This window comes from Furipterus horrens, unplaced genomic scaffold (genome assembly GCF_987537825.1).
Source record: "Furipterus horrens unplaced genomic scaffold, mFurHor1.1.pri manual_scaffold_13, whole genome shotgun sequence".
NCBI classification, from domain to species: Eukaryota; Metazoa; Chordata; class Mammalia; order Chiroptera; family Furipteridae; genus Furipterus; species Furipterus horrens.
Window position 1 is genome coordinate 26554171 of NW_028327183.1, and position 14291 is coordinate 26568461.

The window sequence follows — 14291 nt, forward strand, 5'->3', positions numbered from 1 at the left end:
TAGTTGTTATAGTGCTAAAATGACTAAGACGGTAACACTTGGGGAAATAAAATATACCAAGTATTTCCAAGATGATGAAATGGCTTTGTCTTTGGCACACAGAAAATCAACCTCTTTATTTTAGAACTGGGTTGGGTATACTTGCCAGGTCTGGGCTGTTCCCTGATTCCTCTAGGCAAGATCCCAGGAAGCCAAGTCCTTTGCCTTACAGGAAACTCTGCAGGTGGCCTTTAGTCATTCAGTCCTAGCACACCACGAGCAGGAAGCAGGGGTAGGCCCACACAGGGCCTCCTCTGGACCTCAGCTACACTCACCACTGAGCACACTTGTCTTCTTCCACCTGACACATCTCCAAGCTCCTGACTCCACAGGCCGCCTTCTTTTCCCTGCTTCAGCTGGGTCCGAGTCAGGTCTTTCTGCCCCCACCCAAATACTCCCACTTCCGTAACCGCCGCCTGGTCATCCTGCTCTACCCTGATCTAGTCTGCAGAGAGCAGCCAGACACCACCACCCTCTCCCACATTCTAAACAGACCTACCGTTTCCTGTGTGAGGAAGCAGCCTGGTCCTTTGCCTGGAGGCATTTATCCACCTATTCTTTCATTCAACAGAAATACACAGCCATGCAGGTGTTCTTCATGCTGGCAGATAGTTGGGATAGACTTCAGACTTCAAGGCAATGATGTTTTAGTGAGGGTGACAGTCAACTAACAAATAATATAATCCAGGCAGGGAAAAATAAAACAGTGGAAAGCGATGGCAGTGCCATAGGTCACATGGCCACAGTAGGCCTTTCCAGTGGCATTACATTTGAGAAGAACTGAAGTAAGAGGGTAAGCTATACAAAACTGCACTAGCGGGGGTGGGGGGTGGGGGGGGGTGGACAACAGCTACAGTCTTTGTCGGTCTGTGGAATACCATGAAGGAAGGAGAGGCTGGGGACCAGTGAGCAAGGATGTTGGGGGGTTGCAGACATGGGGCTGGTAATAATAATCATGTGGAGCCTTTTATGCTGTGACAAGGAGGTTGAACTTTATTGGCTGTGATATATATATGTTTTTCATTCAGGTAAAATTTACATGATATAAAATTACCCACTTTAGAGTGAACAGTTCAGTGGCATTTAGAATACTCTCAGTGTTGTGGAACTACCACCTCCATCTAGTTGCAACACAATTTCATCACCCCCAAAGGAAGTCCCAGCCGTACCCCACAGCTGGGCTCCAAACCGCCTGCCTCCAGCCCCTGGCAACCACCAATACTGTTTTCTGTCTCTGTGGATTTATCTATTCTGAAAATTAAAACACACACACAAAATCATGTCACTTCTGGCTTAACATCACTCCTTTCCCAACAAAATTAGGCTTAAACCCAAACTCCTTAGCAATCTCTTAATTATCAGGCTCCTTTCCAGTTTTCTCTCTTACTTCCAACCGGTCTTTGCTTTATGCCTTAAGACCCAGCCTCACTGGTTCTTCCCACTGTCCTTTGAACACACAGGAATTTGTTACTGCCTCAGGGCCTTTGCATGTGTTGTTTCTTCTGCCTCAAATCTTTGCTGTGACTGGTGCTTCCTTGTCATTCAGCTTCCGGCCCAGATGTCACTCTTAAAGAGCCTTTGCCTGATTACCTCACGTCATCACCCTGTATTATTTTCTTGATATCACAATTCACAATTTGATGTTATCTTATTTATTTATGTTTCCCTATAAGAACAAAGATTTCATGGAAAGCAGCAGGCTCATCTTCCTCATTCACTGATATATTTCCAGCACTTCCTATAACACTGTCAGGCACGTTGATGTTGGGATGGTCTGGGTCTTCTGTAAAGTGGACACCAAGACAGGGGGAGACTGTAAGGAATTTGTTAGGGAAATGCCTGAGGGAGAAAGTGAGGATGAGACTAGGAGGCTCGGAGAGCTGTCAGACCAGGATGCCTGTCTGACCTCCAGTAAAGGAGAGAGGGAAGGAAGAAAGACTGAGTGGGAGCACCTGGGATTGTTGTGCAGTTTTAAGAAGTTCAGCAATGCTATCAGGGAGTTCTTGGGCCAAAGCTGACCAAAGTCATGAATTCCCCAGTGATGACACTGCCTTGGTATCCTTGTTACGCTCAGTAAGTGGCTGGGCGCAGCATGTGGAAGACTGGCCTTGGCAAGAAATGTGTCAATGGACTTCAGTGAGCAACAGCTGGGGTCATTAATCAATACTTTTCCTTCAGTTAGAGATCATGGTCACCACAGAGGTGTATACAAAGTATTAGTTCTACGAATGAGTAATGAATGAATAAGTAATGAATAAATGAGCGAATAAAAGAATTACTCCCTCATGTTATGTTTATACCTTTCTCTTCCTCATGTTTTCAGCCTCACTTTTGGCTTTGTTAGTTTTTTTTTATTTTTATTGAGCATCTATTATGTTCAAAGTCATTTGCCTGAGATGCCTCATTTGGTTTTCATAGCAACCCTAAATAGCATTTTTATCCATCCGCATTTCATAGATGAGGAAAATGAAGTCCCAATAGGTTGATTTCCCCAAGCTCAGAAGCTACTAAGTGGCAGAGCTCTGTCTTCTGAAGTCTTTATTTAAAGTCCATCTGTGTCGCTGTTAATGCTGTACAGGATGGATGGGTAGCGGGCACAGCTGCCAAGGGATGCCCTGCCCTGCACAGGAGGGTCCTGAAAGTAGCAAGGAGCTGGGACACAAGAATGGATGCCAGGCTTGGGCCAGGTGGCCAAGATGTGCGTTTATGAATGTGTATTGGTCACTCCCTCATTCATTCATTCATCCCTCACCAGTCATTCATTCACTCAGCCAACACTTGTCAAACCTTTTTGCATGCCAGTCCATGGACATTTTTTTTTTTTTAGTAGTATCCTTTACATTTTAGTTTATCTTTTAAATATCTTATTGAATTTATTGGGGTTACTTAAGTTTTATGTTCTTAAAGCACTTATCCCCTACAAGGTCCAGTACAGGAAGTGGCCTGGGCTTTTAAGCACTTGAAGTACGGCTGGCCTAACCCCAGTTGTCCCGTTGAATAGCAAATGCACACTGGGTCGCAAAGAGTTGGTATGGAAAATAACTGTAAAAAATAAATCTCATGAACAGTTTTTACAGTTACATATTAAAATGATAATTTTGAGTTACATAAAGTTAAATAAAATATCCTTATTAAAATCAACCCCACTTTTTAATGTGGCTGTTAGACAATTTGAAAAGCACATCTGGCCCATTGGATAATTCTCCCATCTGGTTCTGGAGTATCGAACAGAAAACACAAGCATGTTAATGGTGCAGAGAGCTCTGGAAGCACAGGGCAAGGAACAAATGACTGAGGAATGGAGACAGAGATGGTGCGTTTGAACTAGACCTTGATGACGGAGTTGGAGTTTGTCCGCTGGATAAGCGGGGGATGGTATTCCAGGCAGTTGTCACGGCATGGACGGAAGTGTGGGGTAGTGAAGGCAAAAGCTGCTTCCAGCAGTTTGGGACTGGGATTCTGGATGAGGCTCTTGCTGCAGCTGGGTTCCCTGGGAAGCAGATTCTGAGCTGGAGTTTTGTGTGCTTATTTATTAAATTGCTTGTTTATTTTTTTTTTAAATGCCCTTCCTGGCCCAGTAGCTCAGTTGGTTAAAGGATCATCATCCTGATACCCAGGGTTGCGGGGTTGATCCCCAGTCAGAGCACAATAGGAATCAAACAATGACTGCATATAAGTGAAACAACAGATCGATGCTTCTCTCTCTCTCCCCCTTCCTCTCTCTCTAAAAAAATAACAATAAAAAATATTTTTTAAGCGTACTTGTCTTCAACTAGTATATGGCTGTGGGCTGCCTGGGGAAAGGGGCAAACCTGGCGTGCGGTGTCCGTCTGCCACTGAGGCAGTCCCTGATGGGGAACGGAGGCCAGAGGGCTGAGGCAGTGGCCCCTGCCTCCCTCTGTGCTCCGAGCGCAGGGTCTCAGGTTGGCTGAGTGGGTAAGCGGAGGAACAGACGTCGTCATGTCAGGCGGGTGTTTTGGAGTTTGTATAAATTGCAGCCGAGGCAGTGGTGTATTTGTATGTGTAATGCATTTACCCGTGGCCCCAGGAGTGCACTAGAAGACAATTTCTTGGTGTTTAAAAGATTATCCTTTTAATAATTCATTGATCTTAACAACACAATACATCAACGGTTTACACCAAAGCCATGTTTTATCTGCAATGCACTTCTAAATTGAAAGGTACCATAAAATAGCACTTAACTTTTGGAATCCTTACATTATCTAAAGCTCAGTCTCATATTTGTTTGATGATAACAAATATCCTGTCTATTTTATTATCTCGTACAAGCTCTAATTTAGGAGCTCAGGAATAACTGAGGTGATGCCTGCAGGTGGAGAGCATGTGTGTGTGTGTGTGTGTGTGTGTGTGTGTGTAGGTTTGGCTTTATAGTTTATTGATGGCATTTTCACATCAAATGATAGGTGTGCAGTGAGACTCATCTGCATTCCTGTCTCAAGTGACCCATTAGGTGTGAACATATTTAAAAGAAAACAGTTTCTCTGCTCACACTTCTGATGCCAAATGTGTGGGGGTTTTCACACCAAGCAATTTCCCAACTGTCTGGATGTAACTGGGTATCCTGTAGTTTAATTCATTTTGACACTAACTACCCAGAGTTATCAGAGACTGTCTTCACTTCAGATGCCAGTCTCAAGTAGTGGGTCCCCAGGTTACCTACACTTTTATCTGACGTGGCAGTAAATTGATGGTTCCCACGAACTCCTTCTCAGGTTTGATTATTTACTGTAATGGCTCACAGAACTCAAAGAAATGCTTTACTTGCAGTTACTGGTTTGTTCTAAGGATATTGTAAAGGATCCAGATGGAGAGATACAAAGGGTCCTGGGCACAGGAGCTTCTGTCCCCATGGAGTTGGAGAGTGTCACCCTCTTGGCACATGGATGTGCTCACTAGTCTGGAGACTCTTCAAACTCCATATGTTATGGATTTTTATGGAGGTTTCCTTAAGTAGATAAGATTGAGTACCAACTCAATCTCAAGCCTCTCTCCCCTCCCAGGAGGATGGAGGTGGGGCTCGAACATACCACACTTCTAATCACGGCTGGGTCTTTCTGGGGACCGGCCCATTCTGAATCTACGCGGGACCCCACCAACAGTTACCTCATTAGAAAAGAAGATGCTTCCTTCGCCCAGAGAATTCCAAGGGATTTAGGTGCTCGGTGTCAGGAACTGGGGCAGAAGCCAAATATAAGCTTCTTACTCGGTCAGAGCATCCCTGTGACAGCGAAGTACAAATCCATGATCTGCTCCTTTCAGAAAGACAAAGTTATGTTATCAGAATCGAGAATTAGTCAGATTTCTCTTCCTTTTTACTGGTTCTTATTGGTCTCACTATATCCTTGAACCTGACATTCCGGGTGATGTGTGTATACAAGTGATTCCAAGGGCAGAAGTGTCACCAGTGTCCCCCATTTCCCTGAGAATGAAGGTTAAAACCATATGGTCTAAGCCACTGGCCCTTCTCTACCTCTCCTGCCCCACTTTACATGTCTCTCTCTCTCTCTCTCTCACCCAGAAACTTGACCCTGAGTTCACGTTCCCAAATATGCCATGTATTTTTCCCACCCCAGTGCCTTTGCACCTGCCATTCCCTGTGCCAGGAACATCTTTTCCTGAGTCCCTTTTAGATCATGAATTCTTAAGTTTCACTTAAAGCCTAATGCCACCAGAGAACAAACAAACCTTCTCTGACTCTCAGATCAGTTCTGAAGGTTGTCCAGTCCCCCAGCACTTTCCCTTTTCATAGTGCTTACCACCCTCACTGATATCTTTATTCCTGATGGGTAGTAAAAACCAGGAGGACAGACCCTTGCTCATCCAAAGCATAGCCAGCTGGGTGCTCACCACATGGAGAGTGTGAATAAGTGAGTGACCATAAGAATAAATAAAACTTCATGGACAGGCCAAGCAGAATAAACTCTGGAGCTGAGTTTTACTTGGATATTGATGATCATTACTGCAGGAGTTTCAGCAAATTGATGAGGCTGCAAGGCCATTTGCCCTGGTTCGAGGAGTACGCCAGCGATGAAATAGAGAAGACAGATAGGGAGTAAACTCTATCAAAAAGCCCAGCTGCCTCAGAAAGTTAAGAGATAGGGAAATAACTTCAGAGGCGGGTAGAATTGAAAAGAGACTTTTTATTTTATTTTTTTAGTTTCTCAGAATAAATAAGGCTTAAACATATTTGTAAGCTGCCAGGAAGTAGCCAGTGGCGAGGAAATGACTGAAGATGAAAGAGAAAGAGGGTAATTGATGGAGCAATATCCCAAAGGAGACAGGAGAGATGACATCAAGAGGGCGGATCAAGAGGGGAGGCCAGAAGAGGCCAGCACCGGGGCAGGTGATCTTTCTGCCCAGCATTTCAGCCTCGGTGCAGGAGAGGAAGGAGAGCATCAATCACTTCCTTTCTGGTGGGGCAAGAACCAAGAAATTCTATGGTAGCAACTTCCCCAGGCAGGAGGCTTGGAATTAATTGCGAGGAGTACGCATAAACCAAAAGGAGCAGGAAAGTCCTAAGCACAAAATCCTAAGCACAGAGCCTTTTCTGATCAGGGAAATGCCTCTGAGAATGATCAGGTAGCCCCAAAAGCTGCAGGGAATCTTGGGGTACTTGGAGATCACATTAATGCCTCCTCATAAGACTTTTACATGGGCCAAGATGTATATTGATTTTGGGGGGGTGTTGGTGGTGCTGTGATTATACTTCCATAAAGAGAGCATGATCTCTGGAATTTGTTTGTGGAATAAAAATATGTCTGTACAGGAGAAAAGGATGGTTTTTGACCTTCTGTTGGCATTGTCTCGTTCTTGTCATAGCTTGTTTGCAAGCAGCGCAAGGCTCCAAATTAGGACTGTCCTTGCAGTCCTTCAAATATGATTTACCTGAGTAACCAAATCTTGGTGGAATGTGGAGGATTTGCCTGAGGGTGTGTGTGTATGTGTGTGTGTGTGTGTGTGTGTGTGTGAATGAATAAATGAGAGTTTTGGGTAGCCAGGGAGCAGAGCTGAGGGCAAGCTGACCTTGTGTTTTCTCCAGGATGATGGTAATGGGCCAAGATAATAGGGCCAAATTAAAATATAAATATTTGGTGAACAAGCCAGTGCATGGATGAATGTAAGAATGAATGGATGGAAGAAGGAGTAAGACTACTTATTGCCCTCTAGGCTCTAGAAAGTTTTACTCCTCAGCCAGGCACATTGCCTGGGACATGATGGATGCTTAATATTTTTCATGTAATAAATAAATGAATAACAGTCATGTAGCCATCAAACATTTTTGGGTTAAATGAATTAACCTTGACAAGTACTTGTAACAGAATTTAGCATATGACAGGTGCAGTGCAAGTGTTAAATAGGTAAAATGGATATCACCTATATATCGGACCCTATTTTGATTTCCAAGGTATAACAAAACAAAACAAACACAAGCCCTGCCCTCAGGAAGGACATTTAGAATCCAATGGGTGGTTTCACTGCACTTGGAAGACGTCATTTCTGTCGCTTTCATCTGTAGAGAAAGTTTTCTGTGCCGATGCTTTTCACACACAGGACCGCTAACCCTCCCAGAAAATCCGAGTTGTATTAGCAACCTCATTTTCCCTAAGCTAAATCTCAGGGATGTTTTTAGTGATTTGTCCAAGGTCACACAGCTACTGGGTTACAGAATTAAAAATCAAACACACATCTGTCTGATTCCAAAGCCTGGGCCATTTTGCCCATATTAAACGGTCTCTAATTTACCCACTTTAACATAGGAAGGAATCAAAAGGCTCATGTTGATGGATTTGAGGCAATTTGTGAAAATTTGACTGCTGTTTTTCATAATACCCATAGACTTTACATATTTACATGCCTTAACCTTCTAGGCCAATAAAACACAGTTCTTTATGTTCTGAGGGTTATTCCCCTTCTAAGTTTAAAATGATCAAACCTCCTGGGAAGAAGGGTTCCCTCAGGAGTTGCTTTATAAAATAAACAAAAATCAATTTTGACTTGTTTTTTAATCATGATAAATGAAGCCATGTTAGGGGGAAAAAAAGTGCCAGCATTAGTTGAGGATCATTTTGCCAGGATGCATTGGTCTTTGACAAGCAATTAAGAAGCCCTCTGATTGTGGCTGGCAGTGCACGGCTCAGCACACTTCTGATTAATTCTTATTTTCCTTCCTTCCTTGGGATTTATTCACTCATTTCACCTGGAATCTGTTTAGCTTCTTGGCCTTTCCCTTCCCCCTTTCCTCGTGTGCTTTTTTGCTTGGCTCCCTCCACCATCACTTACCCACTAGCCGGTGCCATACTCATTTCTGCGGGTGAAATGCCATAGCACGCTCTCATCCATTCACTGTTCATCCATTCATTCACTAGTTCTTCTTCCTCTGGAGTCTTTCATGGTAGACTTCTCCATCTAAGACCACCTCGGTCGACCTTTCCTATTTCCATTTAGGTACGCTTGCAAAATCCAGAGAATGTCTTATCTGAGTTGCTTGGAGAGAGAGGTTCATCCGAGGTGAGCTTGCTACAGCAGGTTTTGAAACACCTAACAATGAGCAGTCTGAAGTCTGAACAAAACTGATGGGTCTTGGAGAAGCTACAAATGATGGAATCAACATCATCATCTTCATCTTCATGATTACCAACTATCGAGACATTTTTCTAGTGCAGGCACTGTGTCTGCATCTTTCATCCATTATTTCTTTTACTCTGTGCAGCAACCATAATGGGGTGGGAGCTTCATTTTATGGATGAAGTGACTGGGGCTTAGAAAATTTAAACCACACGAGCCTCTGTCTGGATTATTGATAGGATGACCAACAACACACACTGACTCACACACGGCACCCACAGCAGCAGTGGCAGAGGACACCTCGGGAAGGTTGAGTTTGCGAGGACACCCTACTGAATCGTGGGTTTCTCAGAGCTGAGATCTGTACCATGCCATCCCTCTTGGCCTGCCCTCCCTGGGGACAGAAATGACTGAGTGGTTCTTTGGCTCTATGAAAAATTTTCAAATACACTGCCTGTCCCCAGTGGACAGTCCAGCATATACAGTGGGACCACTGTGTCATGGTCTCCGAGCTTTGTCCTTGGCTATTCCTACCACCTATTAATAGTTCCTCCCTGATGCTGAGCCTCCCAGCTACTCACCCGACCATGTCCTTCCTCTCACCCTTGGGACCTGAGCCCTTGCCTCACCCTCTTGATGATTCTGGTTTTCTTGTTCTGACAGCCTCTGGAAAATGCTTCTCCCAGTTCAGTTGCCCTGGGAACTTTCCCTGGGGAACCCAGACCCAATGTGTTTTGTCCCACTTTAGAGGACAGTGCTCACAGGGAAAGGGAATGGATGTTTATATTGCACACGTGTGTTAGGGGCCCTACACTGACAGGCCTGGAATCACCCTTAAGCATGTGAATGAGACAGACTTATTCCCTATGCCTCACACATGAGCACACTGAGGTTGGGAGAGGTGATAGATTGCTGAAGTCCCGTTCAGTAGGAAAGGCGATGCAGACTTGGGCCCTGGTCGTGGTTTCTGCCTGCTCCAAAGCTTGGTCTGTCTCTCTCTCTCCTCCATACTCTCCTGGAGGTCATAGGATACTGTGATTTCCTTCTAAACTGCTTTTCTTGTTAAAATTATCACCTATCATTAAAATATTTAAGCACACAAATTAACTGGTACTAATTACAATATTTCAAAAGACAGCGAGCAATTTAGAGTGAGAAGTAAAGGGGGAAAAAAAGCACCTAAATATAACTTGGCATTTTTCCTAATAAATAGAAACCTTTGTCAGTCATGACTTTATCTAACCCCGATATGCGTCAGGTCTAAGCAGAAGCGAGCATTATGAGTCCTCTATCATTTTAGCAGGCTCAGAAGCATGAAAACACTTTTGGAAATTCTGGTACTTCAGAACATTTTCATAACCAAAGCTGTTGTAAGTAGCTTTTTATTGAGTCTCTAATTTTCTCTCTGAAGAGAGGGTGAAATGATGACTTGCAAATGAAACTGGGAGAGGTTGTGGTTTCTCCTGGACACCCTCAGTAATTCACATCCCTCCAAATCCGTGGTCCTTTTATCCTTTGTGGTAAATTAAGGCAGAGATTGGGATGGTGCAGTCTCAGAGAAGGGAGCGCTATCTGAATGTGCAACCACGTGTGGTGGTCTTTGCTCTGCAGCTTTGGGTCACTCGGGCCTCTCCCGTCAGAGAGTGATGCACCACGAAGTGCATGAACTAGTGGCCAGTTTTTCCCAGAGACAGCCTCCTACTCCTGAGCAGCTGGGGGACTTGACTAGCAGGCCATCGCTCCTTTGGGCCATGAGGAGAGAGTAGTATTTGAACTAGCTGAACTTGGGTTTGCTTCATGGCTCCAGCATCCCACAGGCTTCGGCTCTAGTTACTGCACTTTGACTTCCCTAGAAATTTCTCACTGAGCCTGCGAAACAGACAGCAGTGATTTTCCAGGGGATGTGGGAGGAAGCAAAGGCAGCCCCCATAGCACAGTGAACTGCTACTGCTGAGGGCAGTTTCCCAGAACCACCCACGTATTGGAAAGAAAGGAAGAGGCTGAGAATCTCTGTTCTACGGGTTGTTTCTAGACCTACTTATTTTACAAGTGATGATATTGGGGACTAGAGAAGTTAAGTAACTTACCCAAGGTCACACAGCACTTCATAATATAACCTAAACACTTAAGAGCAAAATTGATTTTATACCTGACAGTTATTTTTAAGGAAAAGTTACCATAAGAAGAAAATTAGAATGTTACAAAATGAATCATGTGTGTATGAGAATTATTATACAAATTAAAAAACAAAAAACTAGTAAAGACAAATTAGAACTCCCTGAACAAAAATGTTCAAAATAGTGACTGAAGAAAATATATTAGAGACCATATATCCTTTAGAGCAGTGCTGTCCGATGCGAATTTAATGTAAAACACATAAGTAAGTTTACATTTTCTAGTAGCCACATTAAAAAATTAAAAGTATCAGGTGAGATTAATTTTAATGGTGTCGTTTAATCCAACATATCTAAAATATTGTTATTTCAACATATGGTTAATTACTGAGGTATTTTACTCTCCCAGACTATCTTTGAAACCCAGTGTGTGTTTATTTCACACTGCGCACATCACAGTTCGGACCAGCCGCATTTCACGTGGAGGACTACTTGGCCTCTCTTATATCTCTCTGTGTTGTGTCTCTCCTCTTTCATAAAAAATATTTTTTATTGATTATGCTATTACAGTTGTCCCAGTTTTCCCCCTTTGCCCCACCCCCTTTCCATCCAGAAATACCCACCTTATTTTATGTCCATGGGTTGTGCATATAAGTTCTTTGGCTTCTCCATTTCCTACACTGTTCTTAATATCCCCATCTATTTTGTACCTACCAATTTGTACTTCTTAATCCCTGAACCTTTCCCCCCATTTTCCCCCTTCTCCCTCCCAACTGATAACCATCCAAATGATCTCCTTATCTGTGATTTTTTTCCCTCTTGTGCTTGCTTGTTTGCTTACTTTGTAGATTCAATTATTGATAGTTGTGAATTTATTACAATTTTTAAAGTTTTTATTTATTTATTTGTAGAGAGAGAGGAAGGTAGGGAGGAAGAGAGGGAGAGAAACATCCATGTGTGGCTGTCTCACTCTGCCAATCGAGGAATCAGCCCGCATCCCGGGTGTGTGCCCTGACTGGGAATGGAACCCGCAAACCCCTGGTCCACAAGTGGGCACTCAATCCACTGAGCCACACCAGCCAGGGTGAATTTATTGCAATTTTAATGTTCATAGTTTTGATCTTTTTCTTATATAATTCCCTTTAACATTTCATACAATAATGGCTTGGCGGTGATATGAACATCCTCTTTTTATAAGGGCACCAGGCATTGGATTTAGTGCAGACCCTAATCTAGTATGACCTTATTTTAATGTAATTACATCTGCAAAGATCTATTTCCAAATAAGATCACATTCTGCGGTTCTGGATGGGCATGGATTTGGGTAGGGGTTGGGGTGAGCACACCACTCAACCTAGTACAGTATTCAGTAAAAGTGTTCTCCCAAGATCGCTCAGTGGGTCTCCCAGTAACTTAATCTGAAATGTAGAATTTTAGAAACAGAAAGGTTATCTGACGATCACCTAGTTCAGTGGAGTTCTTTCTTTGAAAGGAATTTTGATCACAATTTAGTCCAGAAAAGAAAACAGAACAAAGCTCAGGTATGTGTCGGGAGGAGGAGAGGAAGCCCAGATTTACCTGTGACCCCCTCCCTTTGCTCCTCATGAGGCTCTCAGACTTGCTTAGCATCCCCAGGGCCCTATCAACCTCTCTTTAATCACAACCCTCTTACTGTATAGATCAAAAGCAAGTGTTAGGGAGACGCAGTGAGTTCTCCAAATTGTACCACAACTTGAATCTGAGCCTTGCCTCAGCTGGAGGTGTCCAGGTGCTCGACCCATCCATCTATTGCTGGGTGGTATATTTTTCTTTAGAAAGGGGAGAATAAAACATTGCAAAAAAGCAAAACATTTGCAAAACATCTTCTATTTTGCAAAATTGTAAAAGAAAGTTCATGGTGAGGTCAAAGCCATGACAACATCTGTGCTGCCTCCTGTGGCTTTTCTGTCTCCAAGCAGAGGAAGGGCTCAGCCCAGCCACCTCTGGGTCAGTGTGTGAGGAGGGGCTCCTGTCAAGGACTCTGTCCTCAGTCCTTCCTGCCACAGAAAGTCTGCTGGGGATCTGCTCCAGTCCCACTTTTCAAGAGCATTTTGAGTATTCCCCTCAAAGTGGAGACAGTGTATCTTTGAATCAAACTGTGATCTGAGCCTTCCAAATTTCTTTTAAAAAAAAAAGCTCCTTCGAGTTTTTTTTTTTTAATAATAGCCTTAATTTTTTTAGAGCAGTTTTAAGTTTACAGAAAATTGAGCCAATAATACAGAGTTCCCATATATTTCTACCCCCTCATAACCTTTATTAATAACATTATACATTAATGTGGCACTTCTGTTACAATTGGTAAAGCAATATCAATACATTATATTAACTAACGTTCATACCTTACATAACGGTGCACTCTTGGTGTTGTACACTCTTTGTGTTTAGACAAATATATAAGGCATGTATCCATCTTCTGGTAGCGTGCAGCATAGTTTCACTGCCTTAAAAATCCCGTGTTCTGCTCATTCATCCCCCTCTCCCCAAACCCCCTATTAGCTCATTTCTTCTTCATCACTGAGTGCCATTCCATTGTATGGATGTTCCAAGTTACTTTTCATGAATTTAGCCTGTAAAAGCACTAGCTGTTTGTACCTGAAGCCGGACCTATAGTAAGGTTAGAGGACCCTTCATGGGCATAGCCCATTTAGTGGGAGGACACCAATCCGCCCCTCGCCATTTGCTCGCTGGTGTGCCCTGTGTCTATCATACACTGGGACTTCTCAGTAATATCCTTGCAGAAAGTTTTGTCTTGCTTAATTTAAAACCATACATTATTTGGAGAAAATTAGATATCTGTTGGGTTTATTGTGCTCATGGTTCTATTGGATCATATTATCTTTAGCCTATAGAAGAATCTTGAGAAAGAGGAATTCGGGATGGAAAGAGGACAGGACAGTTTTTAAATGAGGCAGGGAGAATAAAACACTTGGAGCCTTGGCATTACCCTGGGCCATTACTCCATGGGTGCCAACGGGGATACGTAGATAGAACTTGAGAGAAAAGGTGCCTCCCTGTGGAATTAACATTTCACAGTGGTCCAGACAGTGCCAGATGCAAGACCAAGTAGAGCCAGCTGGTGAAGAAACTTCCTTCCATATGGACAGGGTTGCTCAATGCTTGGCTGGTGCAGCTTGTGGGGTCAAAGGTGCACCTTCCTGTACTGAACATGGATCCCCAGGTTAGCATAAGCACCTGCCAACCCACAGCCATGGGCAACAGATAAATGCCCTTTTAAAACATATATTAAAAAAAAAACTTTAGAGGCTATATATGGATTCATTCTGATTTTAAATAATTTAGAAAAACAGAAGTCCCCTTTTCTTCTCTGGAACCATAATCCTTTCATAGAGGTGACCACTATTATTAGTTGATGGACATCTTCCCAGAGCTTTTTCTGGATATTTAGATGTACATAGGTATGGCCATTGAAGCATAGAGGTTGGTGAAATGGGTAAGATATATATGATACTACTATTTGAAGTTTTCTACAATTTGCATTTAAAATTTTAAGTC

At 43.2% G+C, this 14291-nt stretch overlaps 1 protein-coding gene across 1 annotated transcript in view; it reads left to right on the forward strand.

Moving 5' to 3' along the window:
* The window catches only part of CDH13 (cadherin 13), a 1018642-nt gene that overhangs the window by 256326 nt on the left and 748025 nt on the right, over positions 1-14291 (forward strand). The gene's annotated exons all lie outside the window — the stretch shown is intronic.